The sequence below is a fragment of the Nasonia vitripennis genome, chromosome 3 (genome assembly GCF_009193385.2).
Source record: "Nasonia vitripennis strain AsymCx chromosome 3, Nvit_psr_1.1, whole genome shotgun sequence".
In the NCBI taxonomy this organism is placed as follows: domain Eukaryota; kingdom Metazoa; phylum Arthropoda; class Insecta; order Hymenoptera; family Pteromalidae; genus Nasonia; species Nasonia vitripennis.
In genome coordinates, this window is record NC_045759.1 from 3,677,545 (window position 1) to 3,693,510 (window position 15,966).

Below are 15,966 nucleotides of genomic sequence, written 5' to 3' on the forward strand. Positions count from 1 at the left end.
ACTAGCCGAGTCAAGAGCCCACGTGCGCGCCAGGCTCGGAGTTTTTATGAGTTGGACCCCTTTGTATTTTAGAAAAGAAACTTGAATCCTTCAATTTTTCCGAGGTTGAAATGTTTTTCCACTTAACGGGACGCGTAATAAAATCGAGAGAAAATTTTGTAAATGTATTTGAATTTAAAGTTTTAAATGAAGATAGCAATTGTTAAACTCAGATTATGAAATTTATTTATGCAATTAAATGTAGAAGTATATGAAAAATCGGTTTGCGACAGAATATCTTATGTAAATATGTACTAAGTAGTTTGAATTTTGTTAAGAGGTAAAGGTAACTTTGTATATTTTATTAACTTAGAGTTATATATAAATATAAACGTATTTTTTGCGTGACAGTTATTCGAGTTATAAGCGGAATTCGGAAGTATTTGAAATTATTGTATTAAGGTGTTAAGTTGTAGAGTGGCAACGTTTCGTTGAGTTTTGTGTAATGCGCGCGGTTATCGTTTATTTTTGGAATAGAGAATACAGAGAAACACTGAATATTTTTGGCATGGAAATTCAATGCGTTGTTTTTATTTCATATCTATTGAGAGTTAAAATTGCAAATATACTGCCTATTGAATTTTTCTAGGACAAATTTTGGAGCGGCTATTTCTCGGAGTCACTAATATTCGAACCTGATGTCTGCGAGAACGACGAGGCTACTGGGTACAGCAGTTACGGCATCGCTGTTTAAAGAAAAGTGCATTACTTAGCACGGCTAGGAACGATCATCATCACGACCCGAAGCGGAAAGCAAGCAGCAGAGAAGCATCATCCGGAGCGGCGATTTAAAATGATAAGAATGTATATGCGAAGATTTCTATTTTACGCAGTTATGCGTATTTGCATTTGAATCGGTTTTGTTAAGAATTTTTGGATAATAATTTGACATTGATATAAAGAGTTTATTGTGCGAAGTAGGATTTCGAGACAGGAAACGAAAATATTTGTTGATTGATAGTTAGTCGCAGTAAGGCTTTTGAGGCGCTGCGACGAAAATTATAGAAATTTGAATGCGCAAACTTTTTACGCAGTAGGCTTTCGGAGGCGCTGCGATATCGAAAAGTACCGCTGTTTTCGATTTTGGAGATCGCTTATATAACGTTTACTCCACAATATTTTTTATTAAGCCTTATAAAGCATTGTAACTTCTGCAAATACTAATATAATCTTTAATACGAAGTTGCTATATGTTCAAGTTTATATTTCATAGGCTATACTGGAAACAAAAACTTCTTTTCATATAGAAAAACTCACACTTTCCGTTATCGGTTTCAGCGAGCAACTGTAACGGTTTATTACAGAATATTTCTTATCGCGTATTAGAGCTCTCTGAAATTCATAAATATAGAGCAATGGTTTTTATGACTACTAAAGGTAAAACATAAATTAATTTAATAAGTTAAAATTTGATACTACAGAAAGTATACGTAAGAAAATATATTTCAGTGTCTCTTGTTAATATTCAAATACTGACGGTAGTATTTTGTCTCTTTTTGTGTGTCGCTGTTGAGGCTGGTTGGTTAGATGACGAACTTAAATGGAAACCCGAAGATGGTAACGTTATTTTGAATTATTAAATATTATTCAAATAATACTGTTATACAATGAAAATAAAGTGTATCATTGTATTCTAATTTATGATTTATATTCTTGAAAATATGTTAGATTCTAAAATAGAAAAGTTGCTTTCTTGGACCACTAGTAAATGCGATATTAAGTAAACTGTAACAATATCATAAAGAGAAATATAATATGAACTATCTGTATTTAAAATTGTTCCCGTATAGCAACCAAGACTACCAAGAAGGACCGATCGTTGTGCTATTTGTGTTGTATACGTAAGTATTTTATCAAACATTGCCTTATAAAATAATGTATAAATATTATAAAATAAATAAATACATACTTTTCTGCAAATATTATCTAGAAATAGTATTCCCAGGATCTACAAATCATGGATTGCATTCCAGAGAATATTACAACGGATGGGATATTCTAGCCGGTGTAAGTATACTTTTGTAATAATATGCTTCATTAACTACTTTTCTATATTATTATTCTAGCTTGTGTTTTATCTTTAATTATTCATTTTTAGATTAATTTTTGGGCAATGTATGCGCAGATGAGAACCTGATGAGATTGGCTAATAACTTTGCCTTAGATAAAAGCTTTTGTTACGTTTACTTAAGAAAAGGTAAGAGTCTAATTAAAACAATAATACTGATATAAATAAAAAATCTAATAAACATTAATTTACACTAACCTCTATCATTGTAAAAAAAATAAAACCGTCCATCTTCTACTTGGAACAGACAAACACTGCACATTCGTCTAATCTCACCGAATAATTCAATATGGCAGTATACCCCTGTGTGACCCAACGGTTTCGATTCGGCAACAAAACAAGCTCGCGCCAGCGCATCTTCCATCCTCACCTGTGCACAGGATTACTGGACTGAATCGTTCATTCTCGCATATTAGCGGTCGGTCGGCTGAATATTTTAACACGAGCTTCGCAGTGGGCGAACACTTCCTTTGGATTCTCCTCTTTTTTTGAAGCCTGTATAAATTCGCATCGGGATTGTAAATTGCATTTCGACGGAAAAATGACAATAACGCGAATTACGAACTTGACGTTTGTTGATTTTTCTGGCCAAATTATTTGTTCGAAATACAATGGCATGACGTTCCTTTGTTTTTCTCAGGTATACATGGTCGCTATATTTAATTAGTGGTACAGCTGGACATTGAGTGAAACTTCGTGAAATATAATTCAGCTTTGGGAAAGTAATTTTAACAATTTTAATTAAATTCACTGTACTTGAGTTATCATGGTTTCTTTTATCTCTAAGTGCGTCAAATTTATTTGAAGTGAATATAATGCATTAATATAATTAAATCTATGATTTAATCTAATCAATCCTCAGATTCCACAAAGAACACATCAGCTGACCCCCTAGTACGCCAATCCAGTAAACCCCCACGGCCAACTTTCCGCATCGCCTGAAAAATGAAATATTTACTATCCCCGGCGTCGAACTACATAAAACTCGAGATCCACAGTTCCACCCCCAATAAAAATGTCCGTTTAATGTTTACAACAAGCGCGCGCAATCTTATCTGGAGTGCCCTTCCCGGGCGCGATTTCTTATCGGCACATCGCTTACGGGCCGCCGCAGTCGATTCCTCTCGGTGACGGCAATTCTTTCTCTCGCCTCTCTCGAAAGCAATAAAAAAAGCCGTCGAACAAAAGCTCTAGCTCTCTCTTCCGTCGCAGGAGAGAAAAGCGGGACTTTTCTTCACCCGACCTTAATTATTAGAAGGTTCGCGGTGGCTTACGTCGCGAGAAACGCGATCACGGAATATCCGGCTTGTAATTTTACGCGAACACGTTATGGACTGTGTTTTTACGTCGATTCGATCGCGTAGTCTGTTTACAGCTCTGTCAAAGTTCGAATTCGGTTTACGAGCGGTATACACAGTATAGATTTCGTTAATACAAGCGTCACCGCAGTCATAAAGCAGCATCGGGATAAATATTCGCAGGCGATAAATTATTCATGAGAAACATGCAGGTCGATTTCCAGAAAAAGTACACGGAAGCGGGCCGCAAACGCTTCTATTCAAAAACTACAGCTCCCGGACAAAAAAACGCCCCCCCCCCCCCCCCAGGTCTTATACGCTCTCGCGATGCGCACAAAGAAGAGAGGAAGAAGAAGAAGAAGCGGAGACATCAAGGAGCGAGCACGAAACAAAGGAGCTCTTCCGTAAGAGCAATAAAAGTGACAAACGATCTCGTACACGCCGTTGAAATTCGCCCGAAATTTTATCGCCGATTGCTGCAGCGCGCGTTTTACGGCCTTACTCTCTTTTTTTCATCGGTTTCATTAACTGGATGCTCTCGAAGGGGTTGTCGACCAAAAAAATTCGCTCCGATTGTGCACGAGAGCGTTGCGCTATACAACTCAGAGAGTAAATTCTCGGCGGCTCTTATTATGGCAGGTATAATCGCATTCGAAATGCCGGATTCGAGAATTCGCCGAGGAATGCCATATACCCCCTCCCGGCGATTGTTTCACGGGAGAGCGATGCAGTGTGTTATGCAATAGGCGCATTGTCGGCGAACTTCCATTACTACATTATTCACGGCTGAGGATTCGCGAGCAATGAAGAAATAGCTCTAACTGAAAACTACAGCGCTGGGGAGAGAGACAACTCGCGATTAAAAGCGAGGAAATTGGCGCGCGTGTTTCATTTTTTTCCCGGACACACTTTGACGCCGGGCGCTTGATTAAAAATTAATCTCAGGAGCGCGGCGCTCTTAAACGGCCCGCCGGCTGACCCGCCACCGACGTAATAATTCAGCGAACGTTGTGTCCCCCGTTATGCTTCCTTTTTTTTTCATATTCCCGCTCGCGCGCATTGCAATTGTCGGATCCAAGCCAAGTGCCCGGCAGCGATAAGCGACTGCAATTTCTTCGCTGGGGAGAGAGAGAGAGCTGCTTTTTCTGCTGTAGCTTTTTTTGCGGAAAAACAAGGGGGATATATGGCTGAGCGTTTGTGCGTGCAGGCGCGTTTTTTTTACGCTTTTGTTGGGGGAAAGTTTTTTAGGTCAATTATTAATAATTCGAGATGTGCGGCTAACAAACCGAAAAACAGAGTATCGAAGGTTTGTGTTTTTCGTCGTTATTTCCCTTTGTTTTCGGCGGAAAATAACGAAGTAATACCCGTGATTGTTGTACGAAGAATTCGATTCGGGGAGCTGCGCGCGATGATTTTCGAAAATTCACGCGAGATGGCCGAATAGTTCCGCGAATGGATAGAAGCGCGCGATTCAAAAAATACCAAAAGCTTCCGCAACTATGCTCCGAAATTCGATTTAAGAAAATTTTTACAAGTTCGCTGAAAATCCAATTCTCGCAACGGTAGGATACATACAGCTCTCCGGTGAAATAAATCCAGCCGTTGTAGCATTCAGCGCTGAAAGGGAAAATGCAGCCCGCGAGTAATGAAAAATGAATGCAGGGCAATCAAGTACAGGCAACTAGCGATTCTTTCCTCATTCTGCGAGAACAATGTCGGCATTGTTGTCAATATTAACGCCGTTATTGGTTAATAAAGAATGCACGACTGAAACAAGAGAGATGAAAGCCGTGTATAGCCCTTGGTTTTATCGTCGATTACACTGTCGACGCCGCGGGTATAAGTTATTGACGAGTGGAAAATTTCCGGAAAATTTAGGTTCGAACGCACAGAGAGTCAACATTATTTTCGCTGTTCTGTTTACTTTCATCCTACATAGTCAAGTGGAGTCGCGCGTCCGCCTTATACCTGCGCTTCTTTTTCCGCGCTCTCCCGTAATTCGCGATTGAAGAAATGTAGGCTCGAGAATGAAGGACTGATCCTCGCTATAAGTGACTTCGTAATTTTAACAAATACCGTTTAAGGCTAGGAAATTTATGCATGACTTTCGGTATAGAATTTCACCGAGTAAATAATGTGTCAGTCGCTCGTGTGCGTTAGTATGTTAATTAGATAACGCCATATCAAAAAATACCCCCAAGTTTCGCGGGGAGATGGCCGCTCGCTCAAGATGAGCTGTATACTTTCATGTTCAATTTTAACTTTCAGCTTCGACCCTTTAAATGTAAGTTTTATTAACTTACAAAACTTGGACCAATGTGAAGGGAAGGTTAAACTTCAGATAGCGAGCTGTATAAGCTTAATCAGATTTCTTAATGCTTCTTTGATAGTTCCCTGGTGCGCTTGATACTCCAACTCCTCTCGACTACCAGTTTCCCTGCGACGACTGTCGATACCAGATAATCATTCGCGCGCGACAACTTCGCGTTATCACCCCGTATCTATATACTGGCAAAAATATAACGACGTCAAAGCTTCGTAAACAGCTTGTCTGTGCGGGATCCTCTCGACTCATCTTTGCTCTGGCGGTATATCGGTTCGCCGACATCAAAATTTAATATTTTCTCGTCGATTCGACGTTTTCGTTTATTTTCGCAGACGCGTCGAGCGTTTATAACGTCGTCGCGAGTCGAGCGCACGTACGCCAAATATCGCGAGCTGTTTGCGGATAGCTCGACTCTCTCTCTCTCTCTCTCTCTCTCTCTCTCTCTCTCTCTCTCTCTCTCTCTCTCTCTCTCGGTTACCGCCTACGCACGCGCTCGAGTTTTTATAATGTATGATGAAGTCTATAGCTTTATTTAGACTCGATCCGCTGCTATCGATGGCCAATCAAATTTTATTCAAACATTTCGATCAAAGAGTGAAATAAAAAAAATTGTTTCACCGAAGTTTTAATTGTGGATTATTCTATCGAATCTCTCTTTATATAGCGAGAAACCAGAAGAATAAATATTACACATTAATCACGGGTTTCCCGCAAATTGCGTTACACCGCTGAATAATTCCAGAATTCCAAGCACGTATAAAACGCCAGCTTTTTTTTTTCATCGCCCGATACGAAAAATTCACTTTGCACCGCGGAGTAATCAAAATATTGACTTGGACCAAGCGAGCTTTTGATTAAAATACCGAATCAAACTAGCCAGAAATTAAGAGTCTTTGAAAAAAGCGATACTAGTGGAGCAAATAATAAAAATTAAATCCAGAAGTGCATCGCACTTTCGAGAGGCAGAGAGATCGAGGCGATTCTATGGAGCAAATATAGATAGAGTGGAGAGAGAGCAGAGAGTTGTGCCGAGCGGAGATTTACGAGCATCGCGAAGGCGCTGCGTTGGCAACGTTGTTAGCCCTGTCGTGGAGACCATCTAAATCAGCGCAATGCGCAGGAACATGTATGTTATACGTGTATACCCTCGCGCACATGCATGACCAACGCAGCGGTTCGAAGTCATGCATCTTCGTGAGTATCTTTTCGCGAATGGGGATTCTTGTTATACAGATGTCGGGATCTAGTCTAGCGATTGTAAATGACTCGTATTGTTATTGTTAAAAAAAGAACAGAAACTACTCCCTTCAATTTACCTCTCCACACATAGACACATCTCGTCAAGCAATCTTCCGTCCATAAAACTCCTTCGGCCTTAAAACCCATTTCCCCGCACACATCCCACCACCGCCCGCATATCCACCGAAGCAGCTACGTCTAATTTCGCGTTTAAACGTCGTGTGGGCAAAATCCTCATGCGTTTCAATTAGGCGTGTATATACCTACGTATACCCTTACACGTGCGCGCGCTCAGGGAGTTCTCGCTTTCGGTCAATTATTAATCGTTACCTCTCGGGCGTTCGCACGCGCACACACGCGGCGCCGGCCAAATTGCATTATTATTTGGAATATACCATTGATTGCACCTCATCGCAGAATTATATACGCGCAGGGCTCGCTTGCGGTATCATATCGTTCGGCGCCGGGTTTCGGAACATTTAGTTCGCTTGGGCTATGCTACTCTCTTTCTGCATACGTGTGTGCAGTGTATAACTCCTATTACGTGCTCCGGGTCACTCTAGCGCCATTAGGGAAGACCTTTGGCAAGTGAAAGCTCAACGTTAGAGCGGAATGGTTATCGGCAATCGACGATGCATTAATATTTCGTTTATTTTCCACGAACGAGGGAGCGAGCTGCGTTGAAAGCTACTAGACGAGTCAGCGTTTAAAGGTTTTTAATGCCGTGTGCCTTTAGATTATTCGATAATTGAGTTGACTAATTACGGCTGATTTGCCATCTAAACGCGCAAGCTCTAAAACAAGCTTTTCATATAGGCAAAGAAGATTCAGCTCATGTTCCATCGGTTATCAATGCTACTTTTTCATATTTTTACTCTCCATGAAAGCCCGAGCGAAATCAATGCTACTACTCGTTTCAGAAATGAGACGCGAGTGGAGAAGCAGCCGAGTCTCTTTATGCGGGCAGCAGCGAGCTCTTGCGGCAACTCTTTGATCTGGCGAATGAGTGTACAGGCACTCGCTCTCATTCAAGTGAGCTTTACTGTACGCTCGATTTTTCGAAAACGTATCTCTCCGCGATGGCAACTTTTTTTGCTATTATAACAGTGAAGTACGAACTTCGTAAGTACCCATTACTATTATCAATGCTTAAAGCTTTGCCAATTCACCTATAGACAAAAAGTCGACCTACAGACCACCTCGTCACATACAGGGGTATATACAGCCTTCCTCACCTTAATCTCCGTAGCATTGTCCAAACAAGCGGCGGCGGGTATTCGGGCGGTTAAACGTCGCGGAAAGCGAAGGCGTAGGTCGGCCAACCCCGTCGGTTAATGGGCCTACCGGCCGGTAAGCTTGACCGCAGTGACGTACCCATACGTACGCGCGACGAGGGGCAGCGGCTGCCGGCCGAGTCGTAAAGTTCAATTTAACAGATTTAATGGCTGCTTAAACGGGCCTGCGAATCCCTGCCGCAGATTGATTCGGCCCAGCTTCCAGCTCCTCCCGGAAGAGGGATTATGTGTTAATCTGCGACATACCGGCCACACTGCGCTGCGTTTCACGAGCTCATTTTTTTTAATCGTCCGCGACGATTTTGTTGTGGTCGACCGCTGTGACGGTCGTGCGGGTTTGATGAGACTCGTTTTGCCAGGGCTGCTTTGGATTGAAATTTAGTGGCGGATAATTTTTATCGGGGTCATATGAGATTAGCGGGGAAACAGCGGCATTTTATTTTTAATATAGTATAATGTAAAAAGATGCGGTGTGTGGACTAAAAATAGATGGAAGGTGTATTGATTAATTTGACACAGTTTTTTTTTCTTGCACTTTACGCATTTTGATCTTGCGCCGTAGTATTTTAACAATGTCTGATAATCTAATGCATTTTAAACGAAATTATTTCTTTACTACTTATATCAGTATTGGATATTCAATGCGAGCTTCAGCTCTCTCAGTTTGTAATGAGAATAGAAAATCATCATTCAAGATGTACTGGATAACTGAAAAATCTGAAATGGAAAATGTATAAGTTTTTTGCTGCTAACGTGATTTTTTTTCAATTTTTCAGGTAAGCTACAACAGAATTACTATTGTCATGGGAAGCCTTATTGCGTAGAACTACTTAAACTTTAAGGTAATCGAAATTATAACTAAATTTTCGTAAAACACATATGTATGCTGAAATACTACATATTCACCTTCACCGCACCATTTAAATGAAAAACAAAAAGGAATCCCCCAACTCGCCATCGCACATTGTCACACACGTCCGCGTATAGCAAGGACGAATAATTAATAGCCTCGCTGCACAGCCTTTCCTCTTTGCAACTCGCCTCCTCGGGCGTCGCTAATTGTTCGGCGATGTTAATGTCACTTTTAATTAAAATCCTCCGCGCGCTATTCAGCTGCCAGTCAACCGCGCCAGGTATACACATGTGTGTATGTCGTCGTCGTCGTCGTCATCTGCGTCTCGAGCCGTAAATATATTCGCTGCGTGTACCGGATGTATACGTACGAGGTTGTATAAGGTGTGCAGGAGCTTGTGTCGTGGATTTTATGAGCTTGCGGTGCTGCTGTCTTTTATGGCTCGAGCTTTTGGCTTTTAAACTTCGCATCGGTGGTTTGTGCCTTTTTTCCTGGAATATTGGCCGGGTTTACCGAAATATTTTCGGAAGTATGATGTGGAGCGTGGGCGCGTTAACTGCGCGTATTTTTGCATGGAGGGTCTTGAATTGAGAGGCAAAAAGGATAGGAGCTTGCGCGGAGTAGTGGAAATCGATATCGTCGTAAGTATGTCAATGAACTTAATATTGAAAAAAATGTATTTTCAAAAGTATGATGTATGTGATACTTCACGGTAGAGAGAGAGAGAGAGAGAGAGAGAGAGAGAGAGAGAGAGTTAAACAGAACTTTGAGGTTAATTTACGTTCGCGTGTTTGCTCGAACTAAGACAACCGTGTGTTTTGATAGACGTCGTGACGTGGCGTCTGATGATTATTTTGCACACGCAACTGAGATAATCAGCCTACGTTGCAGTGCGTCTAGTTTCAATGCAATGACTGACGCTTGTACCTGGGGTTATTGACTTCGAACTCGCAAGACAACAATTATCTTCTCATTGTAATCTTTGCTCTCTAACATATAGAGTTTAATTAATTCAGTGAATTCCAGCTCCAAATATTCGTGATTAGCCTGTCATTGACGAAGTAGATAATCGTCCGAAACAGAAATGCTAAAATCTTGATAAGAATAACACGTGTACGTGAAACACGACTCGAAACTTCGCAAACTGACGCGATACAAGATTTTCATACATTAACCTATTCAATAATGCAAATACTTGCCAAATATACAGTCGAAGTTTACGAAATACATCGTAAGTGCTTATCTACGTAAGTAAGCGGATACGTGCCAGGACTAGAAAACGAATATAACTGACATTTCGGGTTCTGGGTTAACGATTTTCGACCCAGACGGACGGCATCATTTATAAGGTATATCTAACTATCTTCGCTGAATTCAGCACGACATATACATCAATCATTGTTCCATAGAACATGTGTACGTCAGTGCGTCATGAGATTCGATTATCGATGGGCGAATATAGTTGTAGAATATAAGATAATACTTAAATAATACATATTATGCTCATACTTATTACACAATTAAATATAAAAAGATCACACGATGGAATTCGGGAAGTAAAAAAACATCTGCTTGTCACAAGGGTTACATCACTGCACTTCCCACTTATGTCATTCGTACAAATATAGCTCACAGCCTCCTCTTCTTTATGTTTATCTTTTGCGAGAATCCGCCGAGGGGACCGATTCGCGCAACCTTTTATTCGAAAAAACAATCGGATGTGTGTTTGCTGTTTTGACTTTGAGGAAAACGAATATTAGCTATAGCTCGTCATCCGTTTCAGTTCTCGCATAATATACACGCATACATACTCGCCTCGTTAAAAAAAAAACAAAGTTCGAAAGTCGCCTCGGGTCACCTTCAAATAAGTTTCCGCGAACCGCATCGTATTACACACACATCCGCAAATTAAATATACACTTCTACGCAGCTTTCGAAAAGTGCGTAAAAATCTGCGCGATTAACTCCATGATCAGAAGTTTTTTAATATCCGTAAAGCTTCTTGTTTTTCGAACTTTTCGCGCGCGCGAGGTTGACAATAAAAAAGTTGAATCCCATATAAAGAGCGCAAAAAGACTAGGGGTTCGGAGAGAGAAAAAAGGCGCTTTTACCTAGCAATTTCGCAGTTTTTTGCAGTTCCATCACGCCAGATGTGACGAGCGCGCAGCGATTCGAAAAGTCCGACGCTGCAGCCGCGCGAAAAAAAGTGCGGGGGTCAACGTCGTATGGAAATGAATATTCATGTATATAGATATATAGCAGCCGTCGGGTGAAACTGAAACTCGTCATCTCGGCCGCATCGGGATCGGACTCATGCAAATGAACTGGACGAGACTGACCTAACCCGCCGAATGTAATTAGATTCGTGTGCGCGGACGTCTAGCACACACATATACATACCTCTACGTGTATAGCCAGCTGCTGCTGTTTCGGCTTCGTGACTTATATGGGAAGGAGGATGTGGACGAGAGCGTTTAACCCTCGTAAGCTGTCGGAAATTATCGTATTTGCTCGTGTTGAGACACGATATGCTTCTGTATGGGTTCTTAGCTGCTGCTGCTGCTGCTGCTCGAGTGTACCTCTCGGTGCTTGGGAAGTTGTTGTATATGTGGTTGGCCAGATTGGCTTTGACATGATTTATGGGCTGCGGTTGGATTATGAATTTCACGGACGATTAATTAGCGATTGCTAGGAGGAAAATCGTTTTTCCTGAAAATCGAGTTTAATGCGGTACACAATTACGCGGTGAGCGTTTCTCGGAACCGGTAAGTTGAGAGAGGTATTGTTTCAAGGTGATACAAATCTATTTTTAAAGGAAGCCTTAGAAAGGCACTGATTGCGTAGATTTCAGTGTCGGGAGCAAACATTCGTAATTCCCAATAATCTCGCGAATTTCCTCAAAAACCAGAATAGCATTAGAGCGAGGAAGCCGCGAACCCCATCCGCGGCAGTCCTCCAACAAGATGGATTTTCCGTGCGAGAAGCTCCTAAAAAATTGCCCTTTTACTACTGCTAGCCGCGCAATCCTCCCACAGACACACACACACACGCGCGCCCACACCAGCCGCACACATGCTCTTGCTCTCTCTTTCTCCTGCGAGAGAGAGAGAGAGAGAGAGACTTTCCGGCGATCATCCCTGCTTTCCTTCGCCACCTTCTCTCCACAGCTGCCTCTTTATACTCTTCCGGATTTCGTAAACCAGCTCGGCCACTTTTCCGATGAATTTACGGGGCCAAAGCTCCTCCCACGCGCAAGCTCCTTTCTCAGGCGGGGGAGAAAGGAAGCTTGCGTATCGTCGGCTGGCTCGTAAAAATCTTTTAAAATGAAATGCAGGTGAGATACTGTCTCGAGTTGCTTTTCCCTTCCGGCGTCGACGACGCGCGCGCGCGAGAGAGAGAGAGAGAGAGAGAGAGAGAGAGAGAGAGAGAGAGAGAGAGAGAGAGCCGCATGGAATTGCGACAACAAAGCCGAGGTTTAATTTCTCGTTGTCTTCTCCGAGTGCGCGCGCACTGTATAAGTCCGGGTTACCTAGTCTCTCGCCCTGGCTGAGATGAGCAATCTGATTCTGGAATTTCGCCGCCCGGATTTGCAGCCTTTTGACTCGAGGAGGGTGATTTACGTTAGGAATTGGGGTTGCGGGTCTGATGGATTGTTATGGTTTTTCGTTGTCGCTCGTGTGATGCATAGGTTTGAGGAGGATTTGCAAGAAGAGACTCCAGGTGTGATGCGTGTTTTAAGTTTAATAAAACTTTGGATATATAGATTTATTTATAGAAAATAGATTTGCGTATAGAGCTATGGTATATTTTACTTAAAGCCATAAGCTGTGGCATAGCGGGTTAATAGAGATCTTGATGTGGATCTAGATGAGGAAGATCGATTAAACTTCGTTGCATACGAAGGGCTTCAGGATAGCCTGAAAAGATGAATAATGTTGAATTTTAACGTTTTTTGAGAGCCATTCAAAATATAGTCACTATACAAAAGATCAGTGTAAAGTACCTTGCAGAACTCAATAGCCATACTGTTAACATCTTTGGCCTTGGGGTCTTGACTAGTTTGGAACTGTTCGTTGCTTGTTTCACAAAACTTTTCATAACTCTCACATGTGATGTGTTCCTGTAAGATGACAAATATTTTCCTGTATCATATCTCCGTACTCTGTCGAGTCGAATATCATTTAAAATGTCCACAAACCTTCTTGATCGTGTCCAAAAGACGGTCTACGAAGTCTTCCACCATGTCATGGCGGAATGTACCCTAGATAACGATAAAACAGTCAATTTTCCGTTTAGTTTCCTAAATCATTGAACTAAATTTAAAAAAATTGTTACTAAGTACTCACGATGCGGTCTTTGGCTTGGATCAAGCATACGAAGGCAAGAACGAAGAGGGCAATCTGGAAGACGGCGTAACGTGTCATTTTACTCTTATTTGATTCAAGAACGTAGAAGTGCTATCGACTCGGCTGCTGAAACACAAGTGATTCAAGATTACTATCGACGAGCAATTTATACTTCAAAGATGCTCGTCTGTTAGATAAATTGATGAGTGACGATGTTCTCGGTAAAGTAGCTGTTCATTTACATAAGTCCACCAAAATTTTCAACGTGAATTATTTTTAGTCACAACTGATATCAGAATTGGGCAACCGACAGAAAAATAACGTTATTTACTTTTATCTTTATATAATGATGTGTTCATCCTCGTCCACAAGATATCTTTTTCGTTATCCAAAGACTTATTAATAATTACTTATTCGACCAACCAGCACAATCTCAAAAGCATCTCAAGCCGTTGCTATCTCTTACATAACTATACTCGCACACCCTCTACGGTCCCTTTATATCGCGGGTCAGTAAATTCCGCGGCAGTGTCCGGCGACCGACTTTTTGCGTCTTCTCTATCCCCCGACGGGCGACGAAATGACTACCAGGTCAATGTTTGCCCGGTATATCCCCCGGAGCATATATCGAGCGCGCGCGCGCGTGTGTAAACTTTTTTTTTCGCCCCATAATGGAGCTTTTGCCTCCCGGCGAGCTTTGAGTTCATAAGACGAGGCCAATCCGCGCATTAAAAAGGATTAAGGCACGTTAGTCGCCGCCGCTCGTTGGAAATTCAAATGCGGGCCGCGAGCTTTCCGCGTCTTTTTGGTCGGTACCATAATTAGACGCTGTAATAGGGGATCGATTCGATTCGAGAATTGTTCGTTAAATTATGGTAATGAGCCGCGGTGGATAGGTGAAACTCGAATGAACGATGCCGTTTACCCGAGTAGCCAACAGGCTATCGAACATTTGGCCAGTGTGTGATACAAGAGAGCTTTCACGAGATTTCAAAAAGCCAACACGTCCTAAAGCTAATTGGCATTGGTGCGAATGAGTGTCAGGTCTCGACTATATTCAAAACCATCGGCATCAAAAGCTCGAAACGCGCGAAATACAAAACTCAATCCCATTCTTCTATAGCGAGAGAAAAAAAACGACCATCGTCATTTATTCATTCGTCGACTCGCTCGTGCTAATACAGCTCCCCTGGCTAATAGGCCACCTCTGTTGCCTCTGATAAATCGCGCGGAAAAAAAGGCAGGCGAAAACGCTCGCGAGAGGAAGGGAAAAAGAACTAGGAATTTCAATAGCGAAACAAACAAGCTCGGCCCCCATTGTCGAGGCAGGCAGGCAGCAGCCGGGTGAGTGGGCGCAGAAAAGCGACGCTTAAAAGGCGCCGTGTGCACCTCAAACTTCCCCCTCCTCGCGACCGACATTTCCAGAACAAAAAAAGAGCACTGCAGCAACCACCACTACCACTACTGCTACTACTCATTGCGACGACACTGCAGCAACGAAAAGAGAGAGAAAAAAGGCGACCCGCAGAAAGAGAGAGAGAGAGAGAGAGAGAGAGAGCGGCGTTTCCATCGAAATGAGAAAGCTCGCGCTGCGCTGATTGTTAAATAATTTATGAATCGCACTCGGTCCGATTTCGCGCTTCGACAAGCCCGTAGAAAAAGCTCGCTTGTATAAACTGCACCGCGCCGGCTTTTATATAACGTCTTTGCGCACAAAGGCGCCGCGCATATCGCCCGCCTTCTGGCGCTAATGTATCAGCGCGCGAGGACATGCCGGAAATCGCGATGAAAGGGTCACGCCTTCGGCTTCCAAGAGAGAAAGAGAGCTTTTAATGTTGGACGGGGTGAGTGGGGAGGGGAGAGCAGCTCCGGTTCTTTCGATTCCGAATCACGTTTACGGAGCACTTCATAGCTCGAGCTTTGTCGCGACCTCTTTATTCGGGGGATTATTATTATGGATCGCGCGCAAGAGAAAGGCAGAGATCTGGCTTTTTGGTTTATTGGTTCGCTGGACGTCGAGACGGCGTTTGTCTGGTGATACACACTCCGCCGGGTTTATACTCGCGATTTTTCACGCGGACTGACTCGACGGAGGATTATGTTTAGGATTTATGTAACGGGATCGATAATTCGCACTTTCTATGTTACGCGGTGTTTTATCTGAGATGTCGATGGTTATTTACTGCGGTTATGTTTAAAACTGGACATTGTAGGATTGAAATTGAAAGTTGTATGGAAGGCTGTTTAAAATGCGCATCAGGATAAAAGGGTATTTAAATTTCAATAATGCATTGTACGTACGTCGGGATAATTTATACATCGAGTATACGTGGCGTGAAAAATTAATTAAACGACTCTTTCTCCTGACTTTGTAATGTACTTGAAACTGAGCGATAAACAGAGGTCGTCTATGTTTCGTTCGTTTTTTTATTTATCGCGATCACTTTCACGCATAAATCATGAATCCACTCGTCGCCCTGACTATATTCCAGTTCGTCTACA

General features: G+C 42.3%; 1 protein-coding gene across 3 annotated transcripts in view; it reads left to right on the plus strand.

Moving 5' to 3' along the window:
• Positions 1 to 15,966, plus strand: part of LOC100679016 — a 153,017-nt gene that overhangs the window by 56,815 nt on the left and 80,236 nt on the right. The window contains exon 1 of one of the 3 annotated variants that reach the window (XM_003427245.5): positions 9,087 to 9,107. The exons of the other annotated variants lie outside the window; for them this stretch is intronic. The gene's annotated coding sequence lies outside the window, so the exon portion shown is untranslated. Of the gene's footprint in view, positions 1 to 9,086; positions 9,108 to 15,966 lie in introns of those variants that run through there. 3 annotated transcript variants of the gene reach the window in all.